The sequence below is a fragment of the Pinus tabuliformis genome, chromosome 4_1, assembly GCF_031772625.1.
Source record: "Pinus tabuliformis cultivar Carrire ecotype Pingquan chromosome 4_1, CPIR1, whole genome shotgun sequence".
In the NCBI taxonomy this organism is placed as follows: domain Eukaryota; kingdom Viridiplantae; phylum Streptophyta; class Pinopsida; order Pinales; family Pinaceae; genus Pinus; species Pinus tabuliformis.
In genome coordinates this window covers 642,485,294-642,498,655 of record NC_142303.1, presented here as the reverse complement: position 1 = coordinate 642,498,655, position 13,362 = coordinate 642,485,294, and positions in this window count along the sequence as shown.

Genomic DNA, 13,362 nt, shown 5'->3' with positions numbered 1-13,362 from the left:
GCTTTTCAATAACTTGTTTTTTTTTTCAAAAAGTGAGAAAACCTATGATAACTCAAAAGTCAAACCTACAGTAAAGACTTTCAATAACTTGTTGTGGCAAACAACAATCTCATTTTTATTGTTTATATCATAATAAAAATAAGGTTTTTTTTTAAGCCTGCTTGAGTCTTTCATATTCCTTTGAAAAATTCAAATAAATTTTTTATTTTTATATCATTTATCAATATATCTTAGCCTAGGGTTTTATTTCATGTATTATTTATTAAAATATGTTAATAAGACCATTGGTCGGAACCACCCCAACCGAGCATTATTATAAATAAAACTTAAGTGGAACATACTCTGTGTGATAATAAAATATTTATTGAACTTGCGCCCGCCTTGTTTTAATGACACGTTGCTCGAAGGTCCTGAGTCTTCCACTTTCCATGGGAGTTGTCTATAATGCGACTTTTTGGAGATTCTATTGATGGAATCTGGTGAGAGAAATTGAGGTTAAATCTTGATTTGTCGCAGTTAAAATGGTTTTTTAACTGCATATTTGGATTTAGCGCCCTGAAAAACCCCTGGCACGCTTTGATTGTGCAGAAACTAGCTATCAAACTTGCGATTCCAATAAATTGCTGCCGGATTTTAACCGGAAAAACCCACCGGAAAGGCTTCCAAAAAGTCTCATTATAGACAACTGCCTTTCCATGTAATCTCGTGACATGTTATCCTGACCTTTTCAATGCACTAACACTTTATTTCTCCCGGGATCCAAATTTTGGGATGATTCATCACACCCACGTGGCATTGATACACTCCCACACTCCATTTCATTGGAACACACATGCTCCCCATCCACATCATCCCAGATCTCGTCGTCTCGACCATATCTTAAACGTGCACCCTTTCCTTTTAGGCTTTAGCGTCCAGGATGATGTAATGTGCTACGATGATTGGCAACTCATAACTCCTTCAAATCACATTGTGTCATCTGTCACTCTTGAACAATTATCATTCTAACATGGAAAATTTGAAAACATGTCATAATTAATTGTTTGTACTTACCACCTTTTTGGTCATTTACTCTTGTGTGCGAAGTGTAATGTTTCTATAATTTTCCGTGGTTATATTGATTTACTAGTTTTATTGTGATAATTTGGTGAAAATATCTTATAACCCTGGTTTTACTCTATAATAGCAAGATGCCTCCATAAGGTTTGTATCAAATTCTGTTACAGTGAAACCAAACAAGAAGACACTGGTTGAGCAACCAACAAGGCCATTCCATGAGATAATTGATGAAAGGTTGACAAACTCTTTCCTTTTTTCTGATCTGTATTCACAAGGGATTCCAACATGTCATTTTGGAATGTGATGTATAAGTTATTTGAAGAAGAATTACTAGTAGTGAAACACCCTCCTCCCACATCCACCCAAGTAACCATGCTAACTAGGTAAACATGAGATGAGAGGCTACTATGATCAAATTCAACCTCCTATGCGACTTTAAGGAACTGGAATCGATGGAAACATCACACATAATCATCCAAAATCATCAACAAAACCCTCAGGAGACAAGTCAGCCACTCAAAAAGCTTATCCTTGGGTCCCATTGTTGTTCTGGATCTCTTAGGCCATAGTCGCTCTCATGATATGGGCAAAGGAGCGACTAGCAACCTAAAGTCGCTCTCACAGGCTTGCCTGCTAGCGACCAGGGACCAAAATTGCCAGTTCTGTGCCAGCACTTTTTTAGGCCCAGAGCCCAGGCCACTGCCCAGAATGGAGTGATAGCTTAAAATCATTAAAAATATAGGGAAATAATGATGCAAAAGCAATAATCTAAACAAGACCATAACCAGACCCCTAATAGCCATGCCAGAAATTTCGTCAAACATATCATCAACATGCAACCTACAGGTGTAAACAACATAATGAAGTGTAGGGATCTCATACTTATCTGAGAATCGTGATGAACCATTGTTCCCTCATTTCATTTGCTGTAATATCATCTATTAAGCCATAGATACACTATCCATTTATTTACAAGTAAAAACATGCTAAGAGGCATACATAGTTGCTGTCATAAAATATACATATAACCAACAGAATAGGAACATAAATACCATAAACATGTCATCCATCAAATCCACATATACATCAATACATTTTCACATGAAAAACAAGGGAATAAATTTCTCATTAATGAATGCAATGAACTAACCAGAGATGGGACTACCACATTCCACCCAACCATAAAATGGTTGAGCCAAACTTCGCTTCAACCATTCATCCTCGTGCCATATTCCAAGCATGAATGTGGGAGTCAACCAAAAGAACCAACCAGGGCATACTAAGTTTAGACCACATCACACTCATCAATAAAAACCAAGATTTATCGTAATCCATCCTGGATCACTAGGCCAACACAATGAACACATCATAACAATATTTACCGTGATTTCCACCTGATCACTAGGCCAAACAAGCATGGATGCCACTTCCTCTGCTGATGCATCACATACATCCTCAACATGTCCTCTAATATCTTGTTGACCTTATCTATCTATCCGTTTGTCTATGGATGATAATTTGTGCTAAAGGCCAACTTTGTGCCCAAACCTACAAATAAATCCTTCCAAAACTTGGAAGTGAACTTCGCATTCCTGTCTAACACAATATTCTTTGGAACACCGTGCAGTCTAACTACGTCTCTGATGAATACCTGTGCCACATCGCTAGCTGAGCATGTAGACTTTACTATAATGAAGTGTGCAACCTTTGTTAACCTGTCCACAATGACCATGATGGAATCATGCTGCTTCACTATCTTAGGCAACCTTGTGATGAAATCCATGGAAATGACCTCCCATTTCCACTCTGGAATCGCGATCGGCTGTAGCAGTCCACCTGGATGTTTACACTCTGCTTTCACTCGCTGACAGTCAAAACACCTCGCCACAAACTTTGCTACATCCCTCTTCAAATTTGGCCAATAGTAGAATCTCTTCACCGTTGTCAGTGTCTTTTGATAACCTGGGTGACCTGAATAAGGTTTCACATGAAACTCCCTCAAGATCACCTTCTTGAGCTCACTGTTATCCGGTACATATATCCTATCTTGGAACTTGACCAACCCATCCACTATAAGACAATAATCCATACCATGTGCATTTTCATTTGTACCTGTACTTGTACCTATATCTGCATTTGTACCCTGCTGCAACCTCTACACAATCTCCATATACATAACATCTTGCTGGCCTTCCTGCAAGATACGATCCTATAAGTTTGTCCCATAGGATCTCATAGTTGCCAAGTGATGTACTTGTACCTGTCTACTGAGAGCATATGCCACCATGCTCTTTTTACCTTTGATATACCTGATCTCGAAATCAAACTCGCTGATCGTGGCCAACCATCTAGCTTGCTCGGTGTTTATATTTGACTGGTAAAATGAATACTTCAACCCAATATGATCACTCATTAGTACAAACCTCCTGCCAAGAAGATAGTGCCTCCACATCTTCAATGCATTTATGATTGATGCTAACTCAATATCAGGTGTCGGGTAGCTCTGCTCATGCTCATTTTGTTTCCAAGACTCATAACATACCACTCGTCCATCTTGCATAAGGAATCCACCAATCCCTCTCTTGCAAGCATATGTGCATACCACAAACTCTTTGTCTAGATTCAAAATCTATAGAATTGTTGCATGTGTCAAAAACTGCTTAAGCTGTTCAAAGCTATCCTCACACTTCTTTGTCCATTCGAACTTCTTACCTTTCCTTTGCAATAATGTGATAGGATAAGAAATTCGTGAGAAGTTCTTGGTTGAACCTCCTGTAATGTCTTGCAAGACCCATGAAAGATATTACCTCATCCACACTCTTAGGAGCTACCCACTCCATGATGGCCCTTATCTTCTCTGGATCTACTACAATTCCTTCCTTGGCAACAAGATGCCACAAGTTGTGTACCTCAATCTCAAAAAAACTACACTTGCTAAGCTTAGCATACGACTGATGCTCCCTCAACAACCTCAACACTACTACTAAATTATTGGCATGATCTTCATCATTTTTAGAATATACCAATATATCATCAATGAATACAATAATAAACTTATCCAAATATGGATGCAACACACTATTCATCAAGCACATAAATGTTGTTAGAGCATTAGTTAAGCCAAATGGAACAACAAAAAACTCATAATTCCCATGCATGGTCCTGAATGAAGTCTTGTAAATGTCCTCCTCTTTGATGCGTACTTGATGGTATCCAGATCTCAGATCAATCTTTGAGAACCATGTCGCTCTCTTCAGCTGATTGAACAAGTCATCAACCATCGGTCAAGGGTACCTGTTCTTGATAGTCACTTTGTTCAACTGCCCGTTGTCAATGCACAATCCGAGAGTACCATCTTTCTTCTTCACAAACAAGACCGATGCACCCCAAGGTGATACACTTGGCCTAATGTATCCCTTATCCAACGCTTCCTTCAACTGTAGCTTTAACTTAACTAACTTAGGTGTGATCATCCTGTAAGGTGCTTTTGATGTTGGAGTTTCCCTTGGAACTAGCTCAATAGAAAAGTACACCTCCCTGTGAGGTGGAAACTCTGTAATGTCTTCAGGAAATACATCTTTGAACTGCTATAAAACTGGGTATCTGCTCAACACATATGCATCCTCAAAATCCTTACCTTTATGACTAGAAATTTACACTACAAATGACTTGCACCCTTTCCTATGACTACGCTTTGCTTTTATAGTTATCAACATCCTAACTGATGTAGCTTTCTTCTTACCTAGTAAGGACTTTGGTTCTCCATTATCATCAAAATACTCAATAGCTTTGTCATAACAGTCCACCTTGGTCTTATGAAGATACAACCAGTCTATGCCCAACAACACACTGTATGAACCCAACGGTAATACATTCAAATGTTATATAATAGGCATACCATTCAAGTCAAATGCACAAGATCTTACCCAATGATGAAATTGTTTCTTCATACCTGTAGCCAGCTGCACTAACCAAGACTTTGCATGCAATTCCTTACTCAAAACACACTTATCCACCAAGTCAGGACTAGCATAGATATAATTAAATCTAGGTTCAATCAAAATATAAATAACTTGATCACAAAGCCTACCGTCCATCTCAATGATAGATGCCTAGTGTTCTACCTTCCAGCTGTCCACTGCCACATAGATACGTGGAATTACCTGGCCAACATCCCCAACAGTCTACGCCTCCTGTGCACTGTATATCTGAGGTCTTCCACCCTGATTTTATGAACAACCTCTCTTAAGGTGCTTCTTAACGCATGTCCAACACTCCAACCGACCAGTGCCCTCACCTCTATGCTACTCCTGTTGATGTGACCCATGTCCCTATCTAGCTGCATTAAATCTCTTTTTTGGTGCCACGTTCTCTTTCTCATCTGCATGCGAAGGCCTTGTCCTGTCAGGCTTCCATTTACCTTTACCCTTGTCCTTTCATTTACATCCATGCTGAGATTCATTCTTATGCTTTGATTGTTCATAGAAATGCTTCAGTTTCCCAATAACTTCCTCAAGTGATTGAAACTCATCATACTCAATCCAATCTCTAAATGCTAATAGAAAACCACTTACAAATCTATGAACCTTAGCCTCCTCATCAGTAAGATACGGTGCATACCTCAATAACTCTAGAAACTAGGTTGTGTACTCTTCAAGTGTCATTGATCCCATCTTTAGCTCGTAGAACTCTTTAGCCTTACCATCGTAGTAACTTCCTGACAAGTACTTCTTCCTGAAAAGCCTCTTTACTCCCACCAACGCAAGTTATCTGTCCTGATTTCTCTAAGCCGATTCACATCTTCCCACCAAATGTCTGCTTTACCTTTCAAGTTGAAGATAACTATTATGGACTTCATGTTATCTGTGTAATCATGCAACTCAAAGACATTTTTCATCCCAAGTATCCAAGCCTCTGTATCTTCCAACTTTTTCAAATCTCCATCAAAAGTAGGTGGCTTCACTTTCTTAAACTCATCAGGTAAGTATCCCCTATCATTCCTCCTGTAAGGATGATAATGATGAGGATCATGATGTTTATCAGAACCAGAACTAGAATAGTACCTGTACTCATCACCCCTCCTATCTGAAGTGTCCAACATCCTGCCATCTCTCACTGTGTTAGATCTATCTGACTTGTGTCTACTAGGAGACCTACTTCCATATGCCCCATTAGTTCTATCCTCATGTCCATGGTTAATCCAAAGTAGCCCTTGTCGCTGCAATTCCCACAAACTTTGAAGAAATATAGCATTATCCTTTGCTTGCTTCTCTTGTGCCTGTATGATCCAATCATTATCCACCTTACAACTCCTTATCTCTTCCTTCAAACATCTTAATGTAACTGCTAAATTGGAAGAGTTCCCAACATCATATTTCTCTTCAGATTCATAGGGAGAGTCTTTGTAGTCAACCATCATTGATCCAAAAATGGATCTTGGATAAACCTCTAAGTCTAGAAGACTTCATGCAAGAGGTAAAAGGTGCCAAATGGCACAAATCCTTTGTAAATCAGAGGAAAATGAAAGTCACGGGATGCTCTCAGAAATAGTTGTGTTAGCCTCCTGTTGCAACAGGTGTTCATTTTTCATGATTGACATTTTTACATGCCAAATATGTCATACTTTGCAGGCTGTAGTGTTCCATATTTCCACAAGATGCCATGAAATGTGCTAGTCCAAATGCTACTGCTGTATTCCATTTTTGATGAGTTGTTCCATTTTTGAAGATTTCTTTCAGTTAAGGGAAGGCCAAATAGTTTAATCTTGGCCTCCCTAGGTTTCAATTTCCTATTGTAGAATATAGAGAATGATATCTGTCCAAACAGTTTAATCTTGGCAGGTTTGTAGATATGTAGAGAATCAAAGGAGCCCAACTGCTTAAACTGGGTCCTTGGCAGAAATAAGTGTAGACTTAGATAGGAGAACAGAAAAAAAGGATAAATTGTAAAGCTGGGTCTGCAAGTCTAAGTGCACCCAAACCAAAAAGAAGAAAAAATGTTAGGAAAAGTAGACTGGGCAGGTAGTTTTTGAGGTTGCAGAATGATGATTCATGATCAATTATGTGTTTTAAAGTGGTATACCTTTTCAGATCACACAATTGATGCAGTTTTTCACCTGGAGGAACTCAGGCCGGACATTACTAACTCCCCTTCTTCTTTCCCCAAATCACTTACTAACTCCCCTAAAGAGGTCAAGATCTGCTTGATTACTCTTAGTTTCATCATGTTCCATAACATTGCCCTTGGTGACGATCTGCGTCACTCAAGTATTTTCATTCTTCTTTTACAAAGTTCTATTCCCCAAAATGGCCTAAGGTCCCCTACCTTAGCACTTTCTGGTCACCTTCATATTAATTCCTAACTACACTATTTAACTCCCTACATCATTTCCCCTTCCCTTACTAAAAGCACTATATAACTCCCCTATGTATATATTCCCATCCCTGGGCATTATAGCCATATTTATCAAAGTCTTGGAAATGCTGAGTTCATCCGGAACCCAACATTAGCCTTCCATGTCCTGGGATTAGCCTAACATTTGGTTAGGCTAATAACCTTCCTCATTCACCCCTTTACCCCTCAAAACCTTCTATCTTTCCCCTCCGCAATCATTTCTCAAACATTAATGTTTAAAATTTTTATTAAACATTATTTAAATCATTTACCCCTCCCGAGCATTATATAAAAAACCCCAAAACCAACTTTCCTAAGTTCAAAACCCTCGCCGCATCGCATTTTTAATTAAATATTTCGGTGGGCCCCATCCCTTACCCCTCCGCCATCTAACCGTCCTGTCAGCCCTCCAATCTGCCCCCTCCCCATCCGACGACTCTTGCCGATTTCGGAGTGCCCCCTGCGTCCGGACATTAGCCTCCGATATTGCAGTGGTTTTCTCCCCGTACAAGAGGACGCGCGTCCGCTTTCTATTGCGTCGGAGCCGCTCTGACAGAAACTGGCCCTGTACCAAAGGTGGTCCGACGGAAACCATAAACCGCCTGTTCCCCCCCCTGACGACTGCGCCAAGACCTCGCCACATCATCTGCACACGTCGTCCTCCTGTCGAGTCACCCTTGCCACGTCACTGCCACCATGTCCCTGCCACGTCATCCGCCGTACATGCTGACGTCATCATGCTGACATCATCCACCGCACCAGGTCTGTCCGCTTACGTCATTCTGACGTCATCATCAGTTTTTGGAGCCAAAGGCAAAAATCGTGCTTAGGAGTCCCGGATTCAGTTTCTGAGGCAGTTTTTCATGTGCGAATAGTGCCTACGGGAAAAGGGCCGAAGTGGAAAATCCCTCATTGCGCAGCCCCCAGCAAGCCCGAAAGGCACCGAAAGACCCGTTTTCTTCGCGAAGCATGCAGAAAGGATCAGAAGACAGTTCTAAAAGAAACAGAGGGCCGAACAGCGGCCATTAATTTGTAATTTGACCCACAGCAAAGGAGAGACGCAACCCAATTCATTTGTCAAAGAGTATCAGAGGAAAGATGAAGCAGCAAAGTGTACCAGTTAAATTGTTTAATGGAAACCTTCAGTTCCCAAAGCAGGTTACATTGAATGGCAGCCAACAAAGTCAAATCAAGTTGTGCAAACCCATCCCAGCTCTCAAATCACAGTTAAAGCATTTAAAGCCACCGAACTACAATGGAGCATAAGCCCATGCACAGTTATTACAGAAACACTGCACCAAGCCACCGAGGACAACACATTTACTCAGTTTTGATACGGCTGCCCTCAACGCAATTGAAGATATTTTCTTGCATTTATTTCTGGATAGGATTAGGTTAAAAGTAATCATTTCTCAGACCTGTTTAGGTCAGGTTGTAATAAAGGAAATTAGGAGTTTTTTTCCCTATATATACCACCCTCTGTACTGTTTTAAGGGTTGGTCGATTGATAATTCTCACTAGAGACTCGCACTGTATACCTGAGATTGTTTCTATAATCAAAGATTGCCGAAAGCTTGGAGAAGACACTTTCTGATGTGTTGTTAATGATTTCTAGAGATTGAAAGATGGAATTCCTACGCTACAACATGAAACAATAAGTGCATCTTACCTCTGTTCATTGTTTACCACTCTCTAAATAGTAGAAAGAAAGATTAGCCTAGAACTTGTTTAAATACACTCTATACTCAATTTCTGCTGTTTCTTTATGTTTTCATCTGAATGAATTGGTAATGAATATGAATTCCTTCTGGCTCATATTTACCCTAATTCACCTGTGTTTTCCAATTATCTAGGGATTCTTCACTGCCCCTAGGTAGAGCTCCGTTGCCTCCCTCTGTTAAGCTGATTGAGAGATTCTTAACTGCCTCTCATTACTTAGCATTCACTCCACCCTTTAAACCTGAAACATTGTTTCATGCGCAGTTACCTTGCACCATACCTCTCTTGTGACCAAGAAAATGCACCAGCAGTCCTACTCTTTGACTCCATGCCCAATGGTTTGAAACTTTCACACTATACCTGCCTCTTCACCTGAAAACATCAATCTTCCCACCAAAATCAAAACAAAAACTCCTGAATTCGATAGCTAGCCTAAAATCCTTTCAAATAAAGCTAAATCATAAAGAGAGAGCCCTCTCTGATTGCAGGTGGGCTAGAACCTGTAGTCCAAAGTTGGTCTATGGTTACCTCGGCCGTATCCCTTTATTACAACCTAAGGGACAACCTGAGTGATAACATAATGGCGGCTCCACTGGGGACCCTCCTCAGTTAATTTCACGAAGAAGGTTGTAAAAATCCACTTGAAAAGTTGATTTTCTAATTGTTGTATATTCCTTAAAACTACAGATGAAGCCTAAATGTCAGCCAGATAGCCTTTGAAACTGTCTCTGCTTTGCATTGACAGAAGCAAATAAAAGCTACTTCGGTCAATCTTCATGCTAGTTTTTAGCTATACATAGCTGTTTCAAAATTTGATCAGTTCCTTGCTAATTCTAAAAAACATTCCCAGAAAAATACCAAAATAGTTCGGAAGCTGGCTCCCAAGAAGAATCCACGATATACAAGGTCAAATCCAGATCCAGACCCACCAGCTGTTTTTGAAAACCCGAACCTAATCCCAAAGATCCTTAGGAAGCAAGAAAGATAGGAAGATTTTGCTGATTTGAGTCCTGAAGCAGCTCTCTCAAGTTGTGTTCCAACTCCTGTCAAAGTTTTATTCCGCTCAACTCCTGCTTCCCCTGGTTCATCATCCACATCTCATAGCACTCCTTCCACACCTCCATTCACTGCACATACTACAAATACCACTACTGCTGTTCCAGTTACCCCTGTTATCCCTGTTATCCCTGTTGTTCCATTAATCCCCGTTGTCCCACTTATCCCTGCCAACATGGCTAATAGATATGCACCCCTGCAACTACCTGCTAATCCTAGGGCTTTACCTCAGGAGTACCAATCTAAAATTACCTATTTTGACAGTACCGGTCCTTTCACAGCCCTTCAGCATACCAAAAAGATGCAAGATTATTTTGAGAACTACGAGGTAGACGATGATAGCGTGAGAATGAGAATTTTTGTTCAAAGTTTAACCGGTGATGTAAGAACTTGGTTTAGATCACATGCTGCAAATTCCATAACTACTCCGGATGAGATTTACCAATCCTTTACCAACAGATGGGAGAAAAAGAAAGACCCCTTGCACATACTAGCTGAATATGATACAATTAAAAGAGGTCCTCAGGAGACTGTTTTGGAGTACTGTGCAAGATTCAATAATGTCTATAATGCAATACCACAGAACTTAAGACCCCCACCTGACCTTGCCTTGTATAAATTCCCTGATGGATTCGACCCAGACATGGCATACCAGTTAAAAGAAAGAGCCCCTCAGACCCTTGCAGACATGAAAAATGTTGCTGTTAGCGTAGAGGCCAACCTAATTGCCAAAAGAAACAGAGCTAGAATGGAAAGAAGAACCACTTTTAAGGAAGAACCCTCAGCTTTTGATCAAAAGCTTGATGCTATTATCAATGGCCTACAAAGGCTGGGAGAGAGAGTAGAAAATGTTGAGAGGAAAGCGTCATGGGAAGGACATCAGCCCAATACCATAAGGAACCCAAATTTTAGGAAAACGTAGACCACAAATGCGGGCAGGTCTAGCCCAGACCATGACATAAGACCCCCTTTTCAAGATAACTATGTTGAAGGATCTACTTCTAGTGAACCCTTAGAGGACACTCACATGAACCTGATGGATCTAAAGGATGAGCATCAAACTTTTCTGAGCCAAGAAGACAAAAATGAATGTGACTATAATCAGTTTCACACTAAATCTAGTGAGTCTTTTGATTTCAAACAGGGTTATGATACTGTTGTGTATGAAGTACACAAACAATATAAGCTGAGAACTAGGACCATTGATATTTCTGAACCTAGCAAAACAAAGGATGGCAAACAGCCCAACAGGACTAAAGGCAAGGCTGTCATAACAGAACCAGCTGATACAACTGCCCAAAACCCGCATCAAGTGACTGTAGAAGACATTATAGAAGCGCAACCTTCTGTAGATCAGCTTTTGACACCTTCTTCCTCAGAGCAAAACTCGAACAACATTCCAAAAAACCCTCCTGAAATTGAAAAACCGCAAGCGATCAATTCCCATAACGCTGATAGACAAGAGCAAATAGCAGATAGTTCAAATGAAACAGAAAAAACTGCCATTATCAACACCAAGACTCCATTGGAAAAGCCATTTAATTTAGAGGCAGAAATAGCTAAGTTGAAGATATCGATCCCTCTCTCAGAACTTGCCAAACACGATGTATTTAGGCAACAAATTCAAAGATCACTTCAAATACCAGAGAATAAGGACGATGTAAATGTTTTGGATGATACTCCTGAACTACTGTTTGGCCCAGAAGTTAATGGAAAATCAACATATGGACCTATTCCACCCTTTTATGTCAGTTTGCATATACATGACAAAGTTTTGCACAACGTTATGTTTGACTCCGGTGCATCGCACAATCTTATGCCCAAAGCAGTTATGGAAAAGCTGAACCTTGATAATACCAGACCCTACAAAGATCTGTTTTCCTTTGATTCCAGTCAAGTTAAATGTTTAGGCCTCATCAAAGACTTGTGTGTCTCCTTAGTTCAATATCCAAATAAGACCATCCTCATGGATGTGGTGGTGGTTGAAATCCCACCAAAATATGGTATGCTCCTGTCAAGATCATGGGGAGCAAAGCTCCAAGGATCCCTTCAACTAGACCTCTCCTATGCTATGATTTCAGTCTTTGGGCAACCAAAGAGACTGTACAGAGAAACACTTATGAAATATGTGGTAAGTAGTGAGAGCAAGCCTGAAAATTTTCCCATTTACTCAATCCATTCTGATATGGATTCCTTTATTTTGTTTAATGATGATACAAATTCTCCAACTGATGATGAGCCTTTGGCTCTAGAACAACAAGCACACATCAATAAAGAATCGGTTGCACATACTCAGTAGACCGTCACAACAATTTATGCAACCAACATGCTAGAAGAAACTCCCCAAACAGAAATTTCAAATCTGCCCAATCCTAACATAGTTGAAACTCTTAGCACGAACCATGAGCAAGAAATCACATGGTATTTAGAGTTTGATGGCTCTGTCAACAAGTTAGGAGCAGGGGCAGGTGTATGGATTCACAATACACATAACAATCGTGCAGAAGGTCATGCCTACAGACTAAATTTAAAATGCATAAACAACATGGCAGAGTATGAGGCTCTGCTTTTAGGCCTTAAACTACTTAAAGCTTTAGGAGCTGCAAAGGTGTCTATTTTAGGAGACTCTAATTTAACCATACAACAGATGAAAGGTAACTTTGTAACCAATGATAATAGAATGAGGGCCTATAGGACTGCTGCCACTTATATACTCAATGCATTCACTGAATTCAGCCTGGCCAAGATTTCAAGAGAGCATAATATTCATGCACACAGCCTAGCCACCTTTGCTAGTACATGCAAGCTTCCTTTTGACCCAAATCATCACTTCACAGCTGAAATAAAACATAGGCCCACTGTCCCAAATAACGTTAAAGATTGGCAAGTGTTCGAGAATGATGCCCAGATTAATAATTTCCTTACCCTTGAGCATGAGTTTTCAAATATTAACATTGACATAGACGCTATGACAGATGACCAACAACAAACAACTGAAAATCAACAAGCTGTAACAGCTGCAACAGCCAAACAGATCCTGAACCCAACTGTTTTTGACAAAACAAACATAGAACAGCTGAAACAAATACATTTGGAAGAAATTGCCAAAACAGAGGCAGAGATCATTGACTTGAA